Source organism: Rhinatrema bivittatum, chromosome 11 (genome assembly GCF_901001135.1).
Source record: "Rhinatrema bivittatum chromosome 11, aRhiBiv1.1, whole genome shotgun sequence".
NCBI lineage: Eukaryota > Metazoa > Chordata > Amphibia > Gymnophiona > Rhinatrematidae > Rhinatrema > Rhinatrema bivittatum.
In genome coordinates this window covers 61,317,557-61,324,966 of record NC_042625.1, presented here as the reverse complement: position 1 = coordinate 61,324,966, position 7,410 = coordinate 61,317,557, and positions in this window count along the sequence as shown.

Genomic DNA, 7,410 nt, shown 5'->3' with positions numbered 1-7,410 from the left:
GGCTAAGGCCTGCATTTTCTAAGGTCGGTAACGGGGCGGCGTGGCGAAGCGGGGGGCGGGCCTGCGAAAGCCCCATCATAAAAGATGGTCCTATTGGGTGCGAAACTGGCGGTGAAAAGGGCCCTTACCTTTTCGCCGTCAGCGACGTCTTTGCAGCGTCCACCCCGACTCCTCCCCTTCCGGTGCAGACGCCACCCAGAACCTGCCCCAATCTAGGTTTCGCATGCGATCCCTTTTGAAAATGACCCCTTAAGTATTGCTATTTAAGACTTATCTGGCTAAGTAAGATAGTTGGATAAGTAAAAGTAAAATGTTACTTGACCGAATAAGCAAGATAGATGGATAACTATCCAGCTTACTTATTTGGCTGAGTGCTTTTTAAGACTTACCCAGATAAGTTGCAGTTTTGCGGCCATTTAGCCAAAATTTATCGAAATAAGAGGCGGACGTCTGCTATGCACACGTTTTTGTGTGCTCCTAATTTCAATCATTTATACGAGGAAATATATATATATATTTTTAGCACTTGTCGACTTTTGTGTGTGTAAATTCTCGAATTTTATAACATGCACACATGAAGGAAATTACCTGTTTTACCAATAAGTCTGCCAGTTTGCCCAGTCTATCGCTAGATCATCAAGACCCTCCTGGTTCTCCAAACTGCATGCCACCCAATTGACCCAGATCCCTCACCCTGTCAGTATTTAAGAACATAAGAAATTGCCATGCTGGGTCAGACCAAGCCCAGCATCCTGTTTCCAACAGAGGCCAAACCAGGCCACAAGAACCTGGCAATTACCCAAACACTAAGAAGATCCCATGCTACTGATGCAACTATTAGCAGTGGCTATTCCCTACGTAAACTTGATTAATAGCCGTTAATGGACTTCTCCTCCAAGATCTTATCCAAACCTTTTTTTAACCCAGCTACACTAACTGCACTAACCACATCCTCTGGCAACAAATTCCAGAGCTTTATTGTGCCTTGAGTGAAAAAGAATTTTCTCCGATTAGTCTTACATGTGCTACTTGCTAACTTCATGGAATGCCCCCCTAGTCCATTATTCGAAAGTGTAAATAACCGATTCACATCTACTCGTTCAAGACCTCTCATGATCTTAAAGACTTCTATCATATCCCCCCTCAGCCATCTCTTCTCCAAGCTGAACAGCCCTAACCTCTTCAGCCTTTCCTCATAGGGGAGCTGTTCCATTCCCCTTATCATTTTGGTTGCCCTTCTCTTTACCTTCTCCATCGCAATTATATCTTTTTTGAGATGCGGCGACCAGAATTGTACACAGTATTCAAGGTGCGGTCTCACCATGGAGCGATACAGAGGCATTATGACATTTTCCTCTCTTTTTTTTTTATTATTATTTATTTATAGAATTTTAACCATCAATACAGGTAATTTATTAAGAAAAATACAAATAAATTTTGTAGTTATCTTAGTATCGCGTTATACCAAAGTTACATAGTACAAGAAATAGTTCTATTGCAAACATGCTAACCCAAGCTGCAAAATTTACTATGTAATATTAATGAAACGAAAGACAATTCCTACCATGAACGATCAAAAAAAAAGAAATATAATCATAATAGAAAATAATGGAACTAGAGATATTAGTGTTACATTTCACTTAATCATACCGTAATCAAGAAAGTCCCTAATTTGAATTCACCAAGGGTCTAAAGTCTAAAAAATTACGTAACTGATCAGGTTCAAAGTATACATTTTTAACACCCTGTCTATTCACTATACATTGGCATGGGAACCTAAGACTAAACTTCGCTCCCATACCAACTACTTTGTCTCGCATCAAAAGAAACTTTTTCCTCCTTTCCTGAGTGGAACGTGTAATATCTGGAAAGACCCATATGGACTGACCAAAAAAAAGTGATTTCCTGTTACGAAAGAAAGCTTTAAGTATCATTTCTCTATCTTGGGCAAATACACATGCTGGGGTAGATTTTATAAATTTGCGCGAGCGCGAACAAAAGTACGCTGGATTTTATAAGATGCGCGCGCAAGGGGGTGCACATTTGTGCAACTTGCGAGCGCTGAGCCCGGCGCACGCTGCCTGTTCCCTCCAAGGCCGCTCCGAAATCGGAGCGGCCTCAGAGGGAACTTTCTTTCCACCCCCCCCCCGGCACCTTCCCCTCCCTTCCCCTACCTAACCCACCCCCCCAGCCCTATCTAACCCCCCCCTACCTTTGTTGGCAGATTTACGCCTGCTGAAAGCATCTTCGCCGGCGGGGGCCGCTGGAAGCTGCTTTCACCGCCGGCTGCCCCCGGGAGGCAGGGGAGCCGCGGCGCGCGCCTCCGGAGGAGGGCAGAGAGGGCTGAAGGAAAAAAAAAGTAAGTTTACTTTGGTTACACTTATTCACAATACTTTAAATGTCGAGTCGCTTTTCGCCTGCCTTGCTTCGGGAGGAGGGGATTTTAGGTTTTCTTTTGGTTAAAGTTGGGATCCACTTCCTGGTACCTGTCATTTCAAATGTCATTTGAAATGACAGGTACCAGCGCACCCAGGATACTGTATAGGCGCTGTATAGCGCCTATACAGTAAAATGGATTGCGCTTCATGGACGCAGCTTGCATTTGCATGCCATTTAAATAGAGTATCGAGCGGTATGTAATCCGAACCGTGCGTGCGGCAAACGCGGGTGCGCCCGGTCCTAACGCACCTCTTTCTACCGCACCTTACTGTATCGGCCCGTTTCAAAGCTGACTTATGGGCATCAATCTGCTCTGAAAATTAGCGGGGGTGCATGGAACCCCGTGCGGCTTATGCCCACACAGCTTCTTAGCAGATGTAAATGTATGTATGGAGATTTGTGCGCACACAGTTTTGCCCCCCTTAACACCTCTTTCTAGTTCATGCAAAATCACCTTTTTGTGCACTTTTATATACCCAAACCAACCCTCCCCACTACCACCACACACACAGGCAAATAAAGTCCATTTATGTGTATAAAACCAGGTTTTATGCGTGTCAGACTTTTTGAAAATTCAGCCCATAATCTACTACAGATGTGCATTTCTTCTGTTCATTTTACGTACAAAATTCAATTTTATGCATGTTAATAGAACTTCCATGCATTAAATTCAATTTTATGTGCATACAAGGGCATTTACACACAAACTGAAAGCAAACAGAAAATGATTATTTTGCAATAAATAAAGGAAATTTCCATTGATCAGAAAACGATTCAATCAAAAAAATTTCCCATGTACATCCCTATAATTAGGGATCTTCATTTCTAGTTTTTATTTTATTTTTCCCTAGAGTTGATCAGTGTTCAATATAACAAATTAAAACAATAGTAAAATCAGTGGAAAAAGATTCCTGTTTTCCACCCACACTGTTCTCCCATTTTTGTTCGTTATAATAAACACTGATAAATTCCTGGGAAAAGTAAAATAAAAAGTGAAAATGAAGGTTCCTGTCTATTACCTATAGGATATAGAGATGTGCATTAGTTTTCAACGAAACAGACAATAGCAACAAATTTTCTATTTCATCTTGTTTCAGGAGTGCCACGAAATGAGAAAAAAAAAAAAGATGAAATTTCGGAAAACTTAAGGGCAGATTTTCAAAAGGCCATGCGCGTAAAAACAGACCTTCATGCACGTGGCCGGGCCTAGTGCGCACCGAGCCTATTTTCAAAAAGGCCCAGCCATGTTCGTAAAGGCCAGTACACGCATAAGCGTAGGCCTTTCTGAAAGGGGTAAGCCGGGTGGCGTTTTCTGGGCAGGGCGATACAGGGCTAGAAGCGCCCGGTACAACGGCCATTTGCCGCTGTGCCGGGGGACTGCGCCATTTGCCAATATGGCAAGTCTTATGTTCTGATGGTCCCTCTGACTTTTTACTAGTGGTGGAATATCCTCTTCTGAAACTAGAATGGAATCTTATACATCTTTCAGATGCTGTAAAACTTGGGTTGGAGGCTAATATCCATAAAGAGACATCACTGCACAATGTAAATAAGTTACCTCTGTAAATATTTTTTACGCCGCTATCCTTGTCTCCTTCCTCCCCCTGTTCTACAACCCTGTTTTATTGTAACTTTTGCTTCCTCCGCACTTGTTAAAAGAACAAAGTTTTTTGCACCCCCTGTTATCTGTAAACCGGCATGATATGATCTTATCATGAATGCTGGTATAGAAAAACCTTAAATAAATAAATAAATAAACAAACAAACAAACAATTAATTAATTAATTAATTGGAAATACCTGAGAATAAATGGGATCTGGTGTTTCTAGACCTAATCCTTTTATCAGTAATTTTGTTGGTGACTGTGCTCTGGTCATAGTTGGTGGCAGGAAGATCATGTCCCTTTCTGCTCCAGAGTAACAGCCTGGCCAGCCAGCATACAGCAGTTAGGAAGATCTGCAGCATGATGCATCAGTGTCTCTGATGATTTAATAGCCACAGACATTGAGAATCCATGTTCTGTGGCTTGATGAATCATGGACTTATGTGTCAACACATTAGGGCTTTGTGCTTTAAAGGCACTGATAGAGCTTTGTGTGTCAACAGCACTGATAAGAGCCTTGATGCATGGTGCATTGGTGCCGTCAATTCTCAACAGTGCTGGTGTATCAAGCCTCTGTGCTTTTTCAATGCAGACTGCTCTGGTGGTTCTGCAGAGTGGCACCTTTTTCTCTTCAGTGCATGTCAGCTATGGAAGGAGATATTTTTAGGAGATCCTGCTCAACTTCATTCCCAGTGAGGCAGATGAGGTTGCACCTTGGGAAAAGACTGACTGTGGCTTCTCTGAGACTTGCATGGTTCTTCCATTTTTCAGGCTTTTAATCTTTGGGCATATTGGGTCATCCATCCACAATTGTAACAGCTGGCCTGATCGAGGTCCAGTCCCATCTATAATGGGCATTTTTCCTGCCACATATATAGTCCTTGAACCCACTTACTGTGGCCTTTTTCTTGCCAGACATTCTATGGGGAAAAAAATCTTCTCTTTTCCTTTTTGTTTATTTTTAAAGGTAGCACTGAAAAGTGCTGGGGGATGCTAAGACAGCAAGGCATCTTTTTAGATAGATAGAAATTCACAGAAATAAAAGAAATAGATATACATGTCCATGCTAGTGGTTGGATGAAATAAAAAGACTGAAGAGGCTCATGAGGTAACATCCAAGTGGGAATTCTCGCACATGCTCAGTAGAGCAAAGTTCTACTAGGTAAGAAAGAGGCCTGTTTGGTGCTGCTGGATGATGTCACTCATGTGATATGGTTAATTCAACCCTACTTATCGATAGAAAAAACTGGGTTAAATTTTAAACCTAACTCAAATCCGACTCATTTTAGCTTTCTTAATCAAATATCTAATTTCAAAATCTCTGATATAGTTATGTCCAATTGAATTAAAAAAAAACAACTCTAAAAAGAGTGTGTATGTTTGGGGGGTGGGGGGTTGGAGAGGGCAGGATTCCCCCTTAAAAATGAAAAAAAAAAAAAAAAAGATGGTTTCCTGACTTTTTCTGTTAGGACTGAATTTGCATAAAACTATGCTTCATGTGTGTAAATATTTTGATTTTATTTTGTATGTCATGTGAATGATAAATGTATTTTTATTATGCCTGTTTTGTTGTAAATCACAGTGAACTACCTTGTGGAAAACTAGTAGTATATAAATAAATAAAAATAAATAGCTGTTAGAAAAAAGTCGGTGCTCAGCACACGAATACGTACGCGTGTAATCCGATTTCATGTCTACTTTTCCGTGCACTGCTCAGGGGTGCACAGGCAGAACTTCCTCACATACTTTTGGATTTTAAAAGGTATGCCTGCCTACCCCTCCAAGTTATGCCCTCTGAAAAGGAGATGTAACTTTATGCGGGTTATTCTATGCGCCTATTATGCCAATTACCAGATTTTCAAAGCACACAAGTTCACTTTGAAAATTGGAGGTATAGGTATAGACTGACTTTACCCAACTGCGCAGTTCTAAAATTACCCACTAAATTAGTGTGCATTTTCAGCTCCCTGCCTGTTTAGAATTTTTATACATCTATTTAAGCAAGAAGCAGCCAGTTATTCTGAGACAGATAATCAAAATATCCATGCCCTGGCAAACTCTGTGGGGCGTTTTTACACACACAGCCCCAATGCAATACTTTTGAGCATTAAGAAAATGTGCAGATTTTCAGGGCACATTTTTAACACTCATATGAAATGTGTTGTTTTTTTTTTTTAACTCTTGATACAGCAAATTAATGCAATGCAAATGTATCGGGAGTTTAAAAACATGCAAAAACTGTAAAATGTGCATTCGTACTTTTTTTTTATAATTTTTTCTTTATTAAATTTGATTACAATAAGATAAAGAAAATACAATTGTTGTAAAGCACAATTGCTATATAATCTTCAATATAAACAAATATACAGCAATTGTATGCCCTATAAATTGGGGAGTTAAGGAAATTATACTACCATAACAATAACAATGTTATCCAGAAAAGGAGAATATTACCTGAGTAATCAATATTTTCTAAGACCTTCCCCGTAACTACTTTCAAATCATAGATAACTCTGGTCTGCTGAATCTGTCTCTGCATTTTTATTAAAAATTAAATTGGATGCTCTCTCAATGCAAGGGCCTTAATTTTTAAAGAAAGAAAATGTCTCCTACATAATTGTGTAGAATGAGAGACATCAGAAAATATTTGTATTTTTTGTCCACAAAAGGAGATTTCCTTATTTTTCCAAGTATTTATAAAACATCAGATCTTTATCACGCTCTGCACAAAAGGAAACTATTAAGGGAGCTCTATTAATTATTAGATCTACCAATTCCTCAAGAAACGTTGAGAGAACAGGGCTATCTAAAGTAGGTTGGTTTATCTCATCTGGTCCTTTCCGCTTAGACATATAAAATCTTAGAAATATAAGGTATATCAACTTCCGAAAAGGACAAAACCTCTTATAAATATTTTTTTAATCATTTTATATGCTAATAATCTAGTATATGGAAAATTAATTATATGAAGGTTTTTAACTCTAGCAAGATTTTCTTATGCCTCAGCCTCGTTATGTAATGCCAACTTATCCTGAATATGTGCCGATTCAGCATTACGTAACAATAGAATTTGTAAGTTCAAAGCAGATGTCATTTTTTCCAGCTCTTGTAATTTATTTTCTTGTTCTAAGATAGTAGTTTTAGTCTCAGTCATGAAGACATTAAACTGAGAAATAGATTGAGTCATATAATTATCCAACTTCTTGATCAATGTCCATAGATGATACCTTACAATTTAACCTTAGAATCCTCAGGACCAGATTTATCTATAGCCACCAAATCAATAGGCATAATAGAATCAATTGCCTGCTGTGCGGGACTTGGGTCATTCCCAATAGATCTCAAAAATTGGAGAGAGAGTCCAACCT